The sequence below is a fragment of the Podarcis pityusensis genome, assembly GCF_964106645.2.
Source record: "Podarcis pityusensis genome assembly, chromosome: 7".
Taxonomy (NCBI): domain Eukaryota; kingdom Metazoa; phylum Chordata; class Lepidosauria; order Squamata; family Lacertidae; genus Podarcis; species Podarcis pityusensis.
In genome coordinates this window covers 45,368,987-45,385,136 of record NC_138031.1, presented here as the reverse complement: position 1 = coordinate 45,385,136, position 16,150 = coordinate 45,368,987, and the positions used below count along the sequence as shown (strand labels likewise).

The window sequence follows — 16,150 nt, the reverse complement described above, 5'->3', positions numbered from 1 at the left end:
CGACGTATTTTGATGCCCTCCCCCCGTTTCCAGGAATAGAAAACATGCACTCTTTTGTGTAAAGTAATTACAATGTGAATTGCCTGGTGGGAACCATTTCTTTGATGAGGCATTTTTTCTGAACATGCACAGACAAAGGAAATGATTTCCTTACCAAGAGAAATCACTTCAAAGCTCTCAGGCCAGGCCCTAGACCAGCTCAGGTTTCCTTTCTGTTCAGCACAGTATGGACAACAGCTCTCACAAAGACTCATATTCCTCACGCCTGGTTTGAATTTAAGCTGATGCCGAGCCCAGAGTGGAAGGGACTTGCAGGTCTACCTTCCCTGCCAAACACACATAGCCTGCCCTCCCCTTGCTGCCTGTGTGTGTTTTAATGTCTGTGGCACTCTCAACAAGGTTTCTCTGCTTCTTAGTGCTTTGTGGTGTTCTTGCTCGCCTGAACATTATTTCAGCCAGGTTGTGGTGTTCTGACATCTCTCCTTCTCTTAAGAAGTCTTCCTCTGTCAGAAAAGAGCTTTGTTTTGTCATCCTTCTGCCCCTGCCTCTTGTGAAGGTGAGGTGGAGGACGATGGTACTCATGAGAATGAAATGGATTGAGAATAATTTTGCATGACAACTGCTGGGGATCCAATATCGCTTTGCTGGTGTTGCTTACAACACTAACACTTGGAACATTTCCAATAGCTGCATGGCAGCCCATTGGCAATACGTGCCAAATACTTGTTTTATGGGGCAGCTTGAGTACAGCCCTTGCATTCAGTGCCGAGAGAAACTGAAACATGTTTCTTACCAGTTTCCCAAGCATCGTGCCTCTTGCACTCTGAATGTTGTACCCCACTATTTATTTAAAGCATTCATATATTTCACTCCTTCATTCTGTTTGGGATTTCATGACGGTGTACAAGAATTTGTATTTTAGTAGAAACAACAATAAAAGAACAGATAAAAGCAAATGTAACAATAATTTACAAGAAAATGCCTATTTTCATTTTCGCTTGGCACCTGAAAGGTTGTAATGTTGCCACAAGGAGAATCTCTTATGGCATTTCGTGGCCAGGCTGAAAAGGCCCTTCCCTTTGCTGTGTAATAGTGTACCTCCAGGAAGCACCTAGTGAAGATCATCAGCACCAGGAGAAGATCTTAAGAAATAGGCGTACAGCAGGAAGGGAAAAATATGTCCCTCTAGAAAATGTTGTTGGACTTCTCCAATAATCCCTGGCTTTTGCTGGCTGAGACTGATGGGAACTGAAGTCCAGTAGATCCCCATAACTGAGCTAGAGATAGGCAAGGCTGCTTAATGGTAAATTGGTGTTAATATAAGAATCCAGCAAGCACACTGTGTACAGACGAGTTGTTTTTTTGTCCCCCCCTCCCCTGTGACTCCACAGATTAGAGTGTCAGTGCCAAAATAGAAAAGAAACCCACACACAGTGCTGCAATAGGTGGAGAGGTTTAAATGTCTCTGTCAGCCCAGCTCCCTGGTGCAAGTAACCTCCTTGGTTATCAGATGGATCATTTGATAAGCATGGATGAGATATGGAGGGACTGTGTGTGTATGTCCTAGGTGTGTGCCAGTGTGGTGTGAAAGTGTAAAAAAAAAAAAAAAAGATTAGTCACCCATTTGAACTGTACGCAAGATGAGTTCAACAAATGCACATTCATTTTGAAACAATACCATTGGCACCAAGTTCAACACATTAAAACAGAAACAAACAAACCATTTTTCCAAAGGTCATATAATGTTCTGTGCATAAACTTCAGAGTTAGGATATCCGTTTATATAGACTTCACCTGATAACATTAGACCCTAACTTTACAAAGACTAGAATTTAACACAGAAGAAGAAGAAAGTGGAACAATGCAGAAGATCAACTGAATTGCTTAGTTTTAGCCTAGGATATGTGAAAGGAGAGGCAAAGTGGACAAGCCCGCCACTCCAAGTAGCTATGGAAGAAGCTCTTGAGAATCCCAGATTTTCAGATGTGCCTCATCTATTCACAACTGCCCCTGTTTGCTTCCTGGTACATCAGGTGGCGTTGTCCATTTGTCTAGCAGAGGGATAGTCAACATGGTGTCGTCCTGCTGGTGTTGTGGACAACAACTCCCATTGGCACTAGTCGGCATGGCCAATGGTCAGAGATGAACATCAGGAGGGTACCACATGGTCTAGTAATTTATCTTCTCCAAATGCTGGCCACATGACCTGGAAGCTGTACGCTGGCTCCCATGGCCAATAAAGTGAGATGAGCGCCACAACTCCAGAGTCGGCCACAACTGGACCTAATGGTCAGGGGTCCCTTTACCTTTACCTTTACCTTTACCTTGATAAATACATCATCCTTTTTATCGTTGTCCAGACAGATCAATAGACCAAGTGGTTCACCTCTTAGACCTGGCTCTCTGTGTGGAGAAAAGAGCTGTTTGTTTGACGATGCCTCTAGAAGTGGGACTGAGGTAGAGATTGCATGGAAGTGTTATGTCTTTGTGAAGGAGGTTGAGCAGTAAAACAAAATGTACACCTAGTCCTTCTGCTACATATATATGCTGGTCTTCTGGTAATCTGGAAGCCTTTTACCCAAGAGTGAAGCTCACTAGACAGTCAAGCTAACACCTCCAGGAATCCTCTCCATACAAAAATATGTTTCAGCTTAAGACGGGCCACGTTTAGAAGAAGCTGCAAGCGGCACCTCTTCGCTTGAGCCTTTCCATCTGTTTAAGCTGTGAATCCTAAGTTCCTAGCTGTCTGCTTAAATTAAAAGCTGCAGGCAGCAAGGGACCATGACAGTTTGTTCTTCATTGTCAGAGTGATAATCACTCAGTGCAAGACTCATAAAAACAAATGCAGAAACTAAGGCAGGCAACAATGAACTTTTCAGCCTCTTCAATAGCAGAATAATTCCACCGCTGACAATAATTCATATTCATGAATGGTGGCCGAAACGTGCTGCACATCAGCTTGCATAATTCAAGAGGGTAGATTTCAGTTGAACATTAGAAGAAACTTCTTAATGGTAAGAGCAGATTGACAATGGAACTTATCACCAAGGAGGGTGGTGGCAGCAGTGTGTAAGTGTGTGTGTGTGGTAGGACCCGGTTCCTCACTGAGGGTTTCCAGCACAGGTAGGACACCTTTCTGTTGGTGATGCTCCAGCTCTACATTTGCTGTCCTGAGCAGAGGACTGGACTAGCTCAGGACTGGGAAACCTTTGTCAGCCCAAGGGCAACCTTCTGAGAGCCGTGTGCAACAAATGTAAATGTTACCTTTGTACATGAGACTCACCCCCCCCTTTAAGTTCTAAATCCAGACAAGCAGAAAGCGTTATCAGCATTCATAGACCTTTCCCATTCAGGCAAAAGCACTCAAGGAGGGTTCTTAACAGGGCCCGTAATGGATGTTGCTTAGGAAGGGTGTGTGGCTTCATGAGAGTCATGAGGGCCATAAAGAGAGGCTTGGAGGGCCACATACAGCCCCTTGGACTGAGGTTCCTCACGCATGGACAAAATGGCCTTAAAAGCTGTCTCCAGTCTATGATTCTATTTTGTTTGTGTCAAAGCAGGTGTTTGAATGAGACTCTTCATCTTGGGGTCATGGGTTTGAGCCCCATGTTAGGCAAAAGATTCCTGCATTGCAGGGGGTTAGACTAGATGATCCTTGTGGTCCGTTCCAGCTCTATAATTCTATGAATGGTTTGACATAAGCCTACTATGCAGATTGCCCATGCGGAAAAGAGCAGCCTCTTCCCGGCAGCTAGTGGAAAATGGAGACTGAGTCTAGTGAGTCTGTTGCTCGTTGAAACTTCTCACATAAATGCACCACCATATGTTTCATACCAAACAGGCCCACCTGGTCCTCTTTCACAACACACCACTTTACTGTGCAATAAATTGGTCTGAAATGAAGGTCGTCCATGTCTGCTGCCATCCCCTTGGATCCTGAGCGATACAAATGGAGTTCTGTTTGCGCCACAAGACTTTCCTGTCTTCCCTTCCTACTTGGAGGGGACCTTCTGCCCCACCCTTACCCTCCACCAACAATCATGTATGAACTGATTCGGGCCCTAAAACTGTGTTGTAGTCAAGTCAGGAAATACATGGGTAAATTATGTTTTCTGTCTGATGATAAAGGATTCTGGAGGAATTACTTTTGCAAAACGAAGTGCTGAAACCTATCCTTGACACCTCTTGCCTTCTCAGAATAACACAGGCAACTACCCTTCAAATGCCTAATTACCTCAAAGCATTTTAATTAAAGACTCTGCTTTAAAGGTAACAAGTCAAGCGGATTGATGCTGAGATGGTTCATATTGACAGCCACGTAGAGGTGCGCTGTCTCAGTGGGAACACTCAGGTGCGTTCGCCTGAGGCACAGCCACAGTACCTATCGAAGCACAAAATCAAGGGGTGGGGGAGCCCTGAGCACACTTTGCATAAAAGCACTCATTTGCTGAGAGGGGCTTTTGCAAGGGAAGGGGCTGGGTTCTGGGTCAGACCAAAAGCCCATCAAGTCCAGCATCCTGTTCCCCACAGCAACCAACCAGATGCCCCTAGGAAACAGGTCATGCAGACGATACCCCTCACCGCTTGTTGCCTCCCAGCAACTTGTGCTCAGAGGCATACCTAGAGCAGGAATGGAGAATTGCTGGTGTGGCCTGGCTGGATCCAGCCTGTGGTCTCAGCACACCAGATGAAGCAGTTAGGCTTAGATTACTTCTGGACCTTTTTGGGTGGGATACTGGCAAATTCAAGACATGCCATTATAGTTGACCGGGAAGTCTTTTTGTGATAAGAAAAGTGATGGCGGAAATGCATTGGAAAGTTTCATCTCATCTAGGGCGGTCCAACCTCTCAGAACAAGTGGGCCCCACTTTTACTTACACACACACACAAACACACAAGCCTCAGGTGAGATTGGGTGCTGAGGCTGGCCTATTTGGCCTCGCACAGGCTGAGGGAGACAGGACAAGTACCTTTGCTGTTTGTTTTCACGGGTGCCTCACAGCAACAACAGAAAAAAAAGTCAGCTACTCAAACCATTTTAAGAAGTCCTGGATGTTGTCTAGGGCTGCCAAAAATGGCCTCGAGGGCTGCATGCAGCTCCCAGGCTTCATGGTGGACCACTCTGCTCTTAGTACCAGGTCTTTGGCTATTTAACATTCTATGGCTTTTAAATTTTGTTTGTGGGAGGTCATCTGTTTTTCATTTATTATTTTGTGTTCTCATTTTGTATTTTTATGCTGTGAACCACCTTGTGGTGGTTGAAGGGCGGTATACAAATTTAATAAATAATAATAAAAAGCAATAGCTTCAATATCCAATAGGTGCTGAAATCCTTCCTGCAAAACAGCAACAGTCTGGAGATGCCCATAGTAGGGTGTCGGAGATGAATGCTCAGTCATAATAAAGATACCCCAAGTCCTCAGGGAGTGATGTGGTGTCATAACCATGGATTGAGAGTTTTTATTCATGGACATCACTCTTGTAGCCAGCTGTGACCAGAGACTACCCCGACTTTGGTAACCCCTATGTTACCGCTCCCTCTTCCTGTCAGGGATGGGAATGTGGGCTAAGATTTTGCTAATCAGTGGAGAAAGTGGAAGGGTTCCCCCCTTTTCCCTGTGCAGAATTTAGTCCATACTGTCTGCGTTAGACTTTTGCATTACGGAAAAAGGAAAGGGAAGCAAAAAAGCAGCAATATCGTAAGCATATGGTTAATGACTCATCCCAAGTGGAAAAACAGCATTTGTTATATTTTATGAAAATTTTATACATCCAAGGTACAGTACATCTGTTGCTATTTAGGCTGACATGTATGTAGAGGTTGGCAGAACAAGTTCTCTCTGTAGGGATGAATGAACTCCAAACTAAACCGCAGAACTTTCAAGCGTGCTGGCTGCTGCTGCTGCTGCTTTAAAGAGAGGAGAAAGGGAAAGGAGAGGATTGGATTGGAAAGGAAAGGAGGAAAAAAAGCTACTTAGCTGAGCAATGTATGAGGCTGAGGCACTGTGGTTCCAGCGAACAATACAATGGAACTGGCTTTCTTTTGACAGAGATGCCTGTCTTCAAAGAACCACAAAGCACTTTAATGTAGGGAGAGGGACCCCCACTGAGCCAAGCACAGCTGATAGAACTGGGCAAGTTTCACAAGGGTCAGATGTTTGGGCTCTGAAAATACCTTAAAGTTCAGTTAGTCAAACAAAGCAGGAGGCAAACGGCATAACAACACTCTCAAAGGCGATCAAAGCCTCCTCTTCCATAAACAAAGCCCTCAAAGCATCCTGGGTTTCAGTACAATATCCAGGAATTTTTTAGATAACTACAAGGCCATCACAGCCTTTTGGGGGGGGGGCAGTCCTGGTGTCCTCTCATGGAAATTACTGGGGGTGGGTGGGTTTATTTTTGAAATCTGAATTTCAAAACTCTTGAATTTCATTTTCAAAATTAAAATGCAAGTTTCTAGATCTCAGGAAACTGAAGGAGAGGTTGAAAATAAAGCTTATTCTGCCTAGAGATTCATAAGTCAGCATGGCTGCAGGTGGGAGCCCTCCACTGATGGAAGACAAGTTTTTGTCCTCAGGACAACTCATTATTTCTTTCTGTTTCCTCCTTCTTCCCCCTGTTGCTTCAGTGATTTATGCATTGCTTTGATTTTTCCAGCCAGTCGCATCACAAATTTTCAGCTATGTACTCAAACATTCCCTCTGAAAGCACATTTGGGCGGTTGAGTACCTATCAGTCTGGAAGCAAAATGAGGCTATGCTAAAATAAGGCAGTGGCATCTGCGTACCTTTCTTAGTGGGAAAGCTGTACAGTGGTACCTCGGGTTAAGTACTTAATTCGTTCCGGAGGTCCGTTCTTAACCTGAAACTGTTCTTAACCTGAAGCACCACTTTAGCTAATGGGGCCTCCCACTGCCGCTGCACCGCCGTAGCAGGATTTCTGTTATTATCCTGAAGCAAAGTTCTTAACCTGAAGCACTATTTCTGGGTTAGCAGAGTCTGTAACCTGAAGCGTACGTAACCTGAAGCATATGTAACCTGAGGTACCACTGTACTTTGAACTCTGCTGCTGCTCAATCTCTCTTCCCCCAGGAATCTCTGGAAATTGCAACTTTGCAAGAGGACTATTAGTCTCCTGACTAACGCTCAGCACCCTTAACAAACTACAGTTCCCATGATTCTTTGAGGGAGAAGCCATTACTATTTAAAGTGGTATGGTACTGCTTTAAATGTATAAGTGCAGATGAAGCCAGAGAGCTGAGTCTGGGCTCTGCTAGTGTGCTGACTGTCTCCCTAGAGACTTGATGTGGGATTTGAAGCAGATTTTTGTTGTCTTTGGGCGTGGTTATGCTGTGGACGGCTGCAACAAGGTGACCTGTGGGGCTGCTAAGTCTACAACCCAGGTGCTAACAGCTGATGGGCTGCTACAAGGCCCCTGCACCTCTCTCTTCCTCAGACCAGACCTTAAACAGGGCTTGGACTGGAGGGCCCACCCTGTTCTTCCTTCTGCCAATATCTGAGTGCTTACCATCTCTTAGGTGAGGTGAGAGGATCCTTCAGGTGCATTGCAGCAGCTGTGCATTGCTCTAGATCAGAGCCAGAGTTCATAGGAAGCAGCAGACTAGAGTATCAATACAGTTCTAAGAGCAAGCATGCTTGCAACAAGGTTGTTGTTGTTTAGTCGTTTAGTTGTGTCCGACTCTTCGTGACCCCATGGACCAGAGCATGCCAGGCACTCCTGTCTTCCACTGCCTCCCGCAGATTGGTCAAACTCATGCTGGTAGCTTTGAGAACACTATCCAACCATCTCGTCCTCTGTCGTCCCCTTCTCCTTGTGCCCTCCATCTTTCCCAACATTAGGGTCTTTTCCAGGGAGTCTTCTCTTCTCATGAGGTGGCCAAAGTACTGGAGTCTCAGCTTCACAATCTGTCCTTCCAGTGAGCACTCAGGGCTGATTTCCTTAAGAACGCATAGGTTTGATGTGCCTTAATAGGAAAGATGAAAAAGCAAAAAGGTGACAAGGATACTTTGACGTTGCAATGAGGTGACTGTGGAGGCGGGAGGAAGATTAGTTGCTTGGAAAGGGGAGCAATATGGCTGTTGAGAAAAGGCCTCTAGAGAGTTCCTAACGGGTGGAGAAAATGAGTGTGGGCACTGGAGAAGCAGAGGCTGCTGGGAAACCGAGTATCCTATAAAATTAATCCAGGCAGATCTCTGGAAACCTGGCTCTCTTACCACCCCATCCCCCACTTCTCCTTCGACTCACAGGGTATGACCCACCCTCACTCTGAGGCTAGTCAGGGCTACCCTGAGCTGGTGTTAATGCAAACCAGGCTTCGCCATCATGGTGCCCTTCACTCTAAATATAGAATATATGTTTTGGAGCTGAATTCAAACATCTGGAGGGCACCGATGGTGGAGGCTGATGCAAACAAGAGCCTAGTAGAGGTGATGGGAGATGGCGTTGATGTGGAGGTGCTCAGAGATGCAGATCTGCCATGACTCTTCCAGCTGCTGTTACTGGAACCTGCACTGGGTAAGTGGGAATAACGGTTTTATATTTAGAAAAGAGGACTTTGATCCTTGATACACTCAGAAACAAGGAGCTTTCTTTTCATTTCCCTTTCCGCTTCAAAACTTTGAAAAGAGTTTTAATTAGTGCATTAAAGATGATTCATCAGAGCTTCCAAAGTGTAAATATTATCCGGTCATTCTGTTAATAATGGTCCTGTGTATTATATTACTTCGCCTCCTGCCCCAGCCAACTTTTTTTTTTTAAAAAAGCCCAATATGTTTGAAACATTTATTTAAAGTCCTAATGTCACTTGGTACCTCACATCAGCCTCCCTATACATAAAGATTTTCGTCAGGTGCTCTCCTCTGAGTGTTCCTGCCAGGCCACTGAGTGAGGTGTATGAGTGGCAAAGGACCAGGGGGCCTCCACAAGTATTCCACTTGCCTTGTGGAATTTTGTCCCAAGGGAGGCTGGTGCCAATATTTTTTTAGGGGCCAGGTTATTGTTTTTCCAAGCTTGTAAATTTTACGTGTTTTATTACAGTTGCTCCTTTTAACATCTATCTCTTTTGGAAACTGCTTGGAGGTGGTTTCTGCAAAACAAAAACAAAAACAAAAAAACAACAATCCTCATTCATTCATTCATTATTAAATTTATATACCGCCCTATGCCCGGAGGTCTCAGGGCGGTTCACAAAAAAAGATTACAATATATAAAATCAAAATAAAAACAATAATCCAATAGGACCCCACCCAAAAAAGATCCACATTTTAAAGGGTATAGGGTGTTGATTAGGTCAGCAAAAGGCCTGGTTAAAAACGTTTTTGCCTGGTGCCTAAAGGTGTATAATGAAGGCGCCAGGTGATCTTTCCTGGGGAAAGTATTCCACAGATGGGGACCCACTGCAGAGAACGCCCATTCTCGTGTTGCCACCCTCCAGACCTCTCAAGGAGGAGGCACATGAAGGAGGACTTCAGAAGATGATCTCAGGTTCCAGGTGGTTCATATAGAAAGAGGTGGTCCTTGAGGTATTTGCAGTCCTGAGCCATTTAAGGCTCTATAGGTCAAATTGAATTGGACCCGGAAGCTAATCAGTAGCCAGTGCAGCTGGACCAGGATCAGTGTAATATGAGCAACCTGGCCGCTGAATTCTGCACTAGTTGAAGTTTCCAAACCTACATATAACGCATTGCAGTCATCCTCAGTCAAGCAGTGTATAAATTTTATGAAGTAATAAATAAATCTGTCTGCCTGTACATTTGATTGCGTTTATATCCCACCTGTCTTCTCAAAGGAGCTCAGGGCAGTTGTTGCAAATTTCATAAACGTTGTTGCATGGGTATGTTGCAAACTGCCCTGGAAATCAAAGTAATCTAAAATAAATAAATAAATAACTAAATCCCAATTCACCGCTATTGTACTCTTGACTATGGCTCCAAAACTGGTAGTGGGTCCAGGCAAACTGTCCCTTTTGTATGAGAGAGGGGGTTGGGAGGGAGTACAGTGGTACCTTGGGTTATGAACTTAATTTATTCCGGAGGTCCGTTCTTAACCCGAAACCATTCTTAACTTGAGGCGTGCTTTCGCTGATTGGGCCTCCCTCTGCCACCGTGCTGCTGGTGCGCCATTTCTGTTCTCATCCTAGGGCAAAGTTTGCAACCAGAGGTACTACTTCCAGGTTAGTGGAGTTTGTAACCTGACGTGTTTGTAACCCAAAGCATTTGAAACCTGAGGTACCACTGTACAAGTTTCCACGATCCACTTCTAGCCACTTAGCCATGATGAAGACCAAGAGAGAGCATCACATCTGTATTGAGCCAAAGGGTCCCAAACAGGCATCTATAAAGGTTGTATATGTTTGTTTCATAGAAACTGGAATTCCTCACCAGCACTCTCCATAGGCATGTAGGAACCATTATATATTTGATATAGCTGAGCAAATTGCTAATCAGAACAGGCTCTCTGCGCAATCAGTTTTCCTAGATCATAAAAGCCCAAAGCCTCAGTTCATAGATCCCCACGTATGGCAGCAAGCTTAACTTGCCCTATTGCATTTGATGATTTCCATGCGTGCACCTCCTGAACATGTCTGATTCTTTCTGAACTGAATGCTAACAAATTGGTGGACTGTAAAGGAACCAGGAATTGCTTTCGTTCCCCAGTGTCAATTTGTCTCCTTGCCAACTCCAGTGCTTAAAGTAAAGAAGAAACTCTGCTTTCCTGCTGGTTTACACTTCTGTTTATGAGCTACCAGCATCTTGTTTTTATAGTCAGTGATTGGGGTAAGTAAACTAGTTTCATTGGCAAACCTGTTTTCAGGCATTTACCCATCAGTAAATTGGGTGGGTGATTCCAGACTGCCATCTCAGGGTGCATTTCTATTCACAATTAAAGCTCAGTGAAGATCTGTTTGTCTTGCTTTGTTTTCTCAATAGTGATGAGGAGGACAAGGAAGTGCACTTTTTTTGGCAGGCTGACCTGATTAGTACATATTGATTTCATTACCAAGGCTAAGGTAGAGGTTAGGCATTTTGCCAAAGTCTTCCTAGGACTTGATGAAGATGTAATTTTTTTAATGTAGGGTTTTTTTACGCATGTGGCATCTTGTATATAACTAAGGCATATCATCAGCCACCTATGTGTTCAAGCCATGCTATGAAAGGTTAAGTTTAGAGGCCCTTTATGAAAATCTTCCTTTATGCAAACAGAGTAAGTGGACAGATTGATGAATCCCATCCACAACAGCAACACCAAATCATAACATCTCTGCTCTGTTCTGTTCTGCTTGAGTTTTCATAAGCACTTGAATTTTTGATCCCATGAAAACATTACATTCTCATAAAATTCAACCAAACTAAAACTACTTTACGCACAATTACATTTTGCATAAGAAAAACAAATTGTCTCTGGAAAGGTTCTGCAGCTCGAGTATCATTCATACTCATGAGGTAAATTTTAGCAAACACTGTAACTTATGAAAATTTGAGGGGCAGAAGCTTCAAATGCATACGAAGCCTAATCTTCAATTGAAATGAATCCATTGAAGGATGGTAGGCCACCTTTCAACTAAATGGCATAGATTCTGTCCCACAAAGGGCATAGTTTGAGAACCACTGGTGTAGATGATCTCATCCTTACCCCTACTTTCCTGACCAGCTCTGGACCTGAACCCTTGTGTAATTGCATGTAGCCCTTTCCCATTGTACAGACTATCATTATGGAGAATTTCCCTACATGCAAACATTGATCTGATTAGCTAAATCCTTTGGCTGCCTCCTCGGTTATTTGGATATTTAGCATTGCAGTGAACCAGTATGTGGCACTAAACTGTAAGCAGGCATGGGGACATTTAGAATGAAAAATATAGATGTGGCTCTGCATATCCTATGTTGGGGGAATGGACAGATCTCTGCAGAGTTCTATTGTGCCTTCTTAACAGCCACCAAGGGAGTTCTTAAGTGTTATTTTTGGAAATGCCATATTTCATCCTTACATGAAATACTAGTCAGATCAGTGCCACTGAGGGACCACTGGCTGCCGCCAGATCAGCACTGGCTCTTTCCTCCCATTCCATCTTTTGTTGTTGCTCACCGCTGGAAGGAATCCAGAAATGGTTTATTGCAAGTTGGAATCTTATTCTGCAATGTTGTGGCAATGGCAATAAGCAGCATTAAAACCGCAGACCTAGAAACAATCCTGTAAAACAGCAATCTCCCAATGGGATATAACCAAGCAGCATCCAAAGAGCGCTTCAATGGAAATGAAAGATGAATACATGTGGATTTTGAGTTGAGCGCCTGGGTGGATGGCAACTAATTTTCCTGTGGGTCAGTCTGATTGTGGGGTAATAGGGACCTAGGGTTCTATTCAATAAAGTCCTACTCTGAGTGGACCCATTGAAATTCATGAACCTTAATTAGTCATGCCCATTAACTCCAATGAATCTACTGAGTAGGACTAGCACTGAAGACCACCTCTAGTATCTACCTTCTCTCCTCTGTCTGGAATAGCTGTGGGCTGGAAAGGGAAAATGAAGAGAAGTGCAAGACTAAGACAAGGATTGTTTTGTTTCACCAGCACACACTCATTCCTGTGTCCTCCTCCTAGAGTGTCAGGTAATAAGTTTACCTAAAGTTTAGCTGTGGGGGCAAAGGGATGATTCACTCCTCCTCCCACGCAAATGTCAGGCTTAATCTCTCTCCCTTCATCTTCCGAAAACATGAGTATTAGCAACCTGTTTCTGCTCAAAAGACAAGCTGGCTGGTGCACTTTGCAAGGAACAAGCAAAATCCCATGGAGAGCAGGCTCTCTTCCTAATTCCTGGACCCAGGAACCACCAAACTACAGCATCTCTGCCTTATTGGGATGCAGTTCCAATTTATCCACCCTCATCCATCCCATCATGGCAGCCAGACACCGCTCCAATGACAAGGAGAAAAATGGAACAGTGCCAGCTGCATATTGGTGGCATGGAACTCCTAAAGAACTTGCCCAGTAGCTTTGTTTAGATGTTGAATAGCACTGGGGGGCAGAACAGGACCTCATGGACCATCTTCCAGGGGGTTGAGCAGAAAAAAACTGAGCCTGCAGGTAAGAGTGGAACCATTGCAATACCATGCCCTCTTCTCCCATCCCTTGGAGCTAGTGCAATACGATACAATGATCAAGTTTTGTTGTTTTGTTTTTTCTTTGGGAAAGTTTGTAAACCGCTTTTTTTTTTAAAAAAAGCTCTAAGTGGTATATATAAAAATAATTATCAATAATACGCATATAAAACCAACAAAATGCAAAAGCCCCAATGCTAGTTTATATACTTGGAGAGGTTTTTGAAATCATCAAGTTTTTAGCAGACATCTAAAACAGTGTAGTGAGGGTGCCTGCCTAATGTTGTTGATATTGCTCCTGTAGCAATCAGTCATGGAAATGGAAAACGGGTCCTGCTCTCACAGGCTGCAATTGAAGGAAAAGAAGCCAAAAAGAAGGGAGCAGGCAGGGCTAATCAAGGTGGTTTAGCCTTGGAAAGTGGCCATCAGCTCTTGCTTGTGGGCCTTTGTGAAAACAGGATGCTGGACTTTGGCCTGATCCAACTGGACTCTTCTCATGTGCTTATATTCTTATGGTGGGGGACCTGTGTTTTTAATATTCCTACATTGAGACAGATAAAGGCAAAGAGATGTTGAGATGGAAGGCATTTCACTGTGATGAGGCAGGCATCTAGAGAAACGAGGTGAGAGCAAGGCAGTGGTGGGGTTTTGCATGCATTTTTGTATTGGCTTATTGCATTTTTATTGTAGTTTCCAACTTTATAAGCCATCCAGAGAACTTCTTTGAAAGGCGGGGTATAAATCGCTCTAATAAATAATAATAAACAAGCAACAGAATTGGAGATTCTGGGTTGGAATAGAAGGTTAATGTTAGAGGAATACATAGAACACAGAGGTAGAGAAGGTGATTGTATATTCCTAGACCACTCTCAATTGGTGTTCCTTAATCACGGGAGTCAGTGTATTTTGGAAAATGGGAACATGGAGATGTACCATCCTTTATCAAGCTGTTGCATGAGTTAAAAGTATCCTACAGCAATGGCTTAACAATTTCCATTGTATTTGTAATAGGAATGACAATAAATATTACAGAGAATTATTATTATTAATTTTATTATTGCTAATATGTACTTATGTACTAGAGTGGCTGGGGGAACCCAACCAGATGGGTGGGGTATAAATAATAAAATTATTATTATTATTATTAGTCAGATGTTGAATCTGCACATTCTTATATGGTGTTATATCACAGTAATTGCTATGGGTTTAAAGATCCATTGTACAGACTGCAACTATTCTCATTAGTTTATTAGAGTAATTATAAATTTTCCAAGAAATTCTGGAAACATGACATGTGTTATACTGTATTTATTTATCCCATGTTAAATATGAATTTGCCTAATATTTACAAACTCAAACTGGATCTTTTTTGCTTGTTTTAGCCAAATCTCTGGCGGGTGCTGACATCAGTAAGTTGCGTAGGGGAAAGGCATCTGAAAGGTGTGATCAAAGTCAATTTGCAGTGTGGATTTAAATCATAACATGTCTGATTCAAACAAAGGGTAAGAAATCGTCCACCTACCCTGAGAGGACTCCAGTGAAGCCAATTTTAATACAAAGCTAAAATATCATGCTGAAGGCACTGGAGATTTAGAGGGAACTCAAGCTGTTGTCAATTGGCATCCCACATTTTATTCACCTAACGTTTGAGGTTTTAGTATTTGGAACAGTGGACAAGATCTCCCAGTAAATAGGAATGTTTAGATAAAAATTTAATTGTAATGGGTTTTTAAAAGCATGAATTAGAACTCAAATAAGTTTTCTTAAAGCTATATCCCTGCCCATTAAGCAAAGGAAACACACACACACACACACACACACACACACACACACTTTTAAATAGGGTATAAACTAAAGTACATTGCTTGAGGCACTTTTTAAGACACCTCTGTTCCTGGATGCGAGCACAGATGTGTAAGTTTCCTGATTTAGTTCCAAGCCAATACTCTTAATTAACTTCAAATTATTTAAACATATAACACTCCAGCACAGGGGCATAGAACAATCAACGATGCAGTGTACAATCTTGCTCATGTGAGTCAGTGGATGGCATTCACAATAGAACGCCGAATCAAAGCCCACTGCAGTGGAATCTGTTGTGGTGTTGTTGGTTTTGGTGAACTTTCACCTTGCTTGTAAAAAGTGCCCAGGTTGGTCCAGTTGCATAGCCCTGAGGTTTACCGGTATATGCTTCAATTCCTCAGGGCTATTTGGGAGCTGAAATGGACACTTGAATATTGCACTGAAATCCGTTGTGTGTAAGGATGCCCATAAGGTAAAGGTAAAGGGACCCCTGACCCGTGACCGACTCTGGGGTTGCGGCGCTCATCTCGCTTTATTGGCCGAGGGAGCCAGCGTACAGCTTCTGGGTCATGTGGCCAGCATGACTAAGCCGCTTCTGGCGAACCAGAGCAGCGCACAGAAACGCCGTTTACCTTCCCGCCAGAGCAGTACCTATTTATCTATTTGCACTTTGACGTGCTTTCAAACTGCTAGGTTGGCAGGAGCAGAGACCGAGCAACGGGAGCTCACCCCGTCGCGGGGATTCAAACCGCTGACCTTCTGATCGGCAAGTCCTAGGCTCTGTGGGTTAACCCACAGCGCCACCCGCGTCCCAAGGCTGCCCATACAAACTTACAAATGTACAAGTTTTCATTTTTTGCCAGCTACTCTTCAAATAACTTTTTTATTTTACTTTTAGAAGAGGGATGGGAAACCTGTACCATCCCCAGAGGTGGTTGTACTCTGACAAGTAGTCAAGGAAGATGGGAGCTGTAGTCCAACAACATCTGGAGGGCCACAGGTCCCATAGCGCTGCTCTGGAGTCTTGTTGAGCAACTAGATGAGTTGCTTGCTAGTTGCTACCCAGATCTTTGCAACCATAGCTGAGTATGTTGCATTAATTCCTAGTATATTTCTTGGGTTAACATTATTCCCCAAACAGGAAGAAAACAAGATCCATCTTGATGCTGTGTATAGAGGCATATGCAAATATCTGGCTCCTCTTTTCATCATTTGAGAGTGGTGGTAGA

General features: G+C 43.6%; 1 protein-coding gene across 11 annotated transcripts in view; it reads left to right on the top strand.

Moving 5' to 3' along the window:
- Nucleotides 1-16,150, top strand: part of LOC308481772 (uncharacterized protein) — a 246,900-nt gene that overhangs the window by 186,971 nt on the left and 43,779 nt on the right. The gene's annotated exons all lie outside the window — the stretch shown is intronic.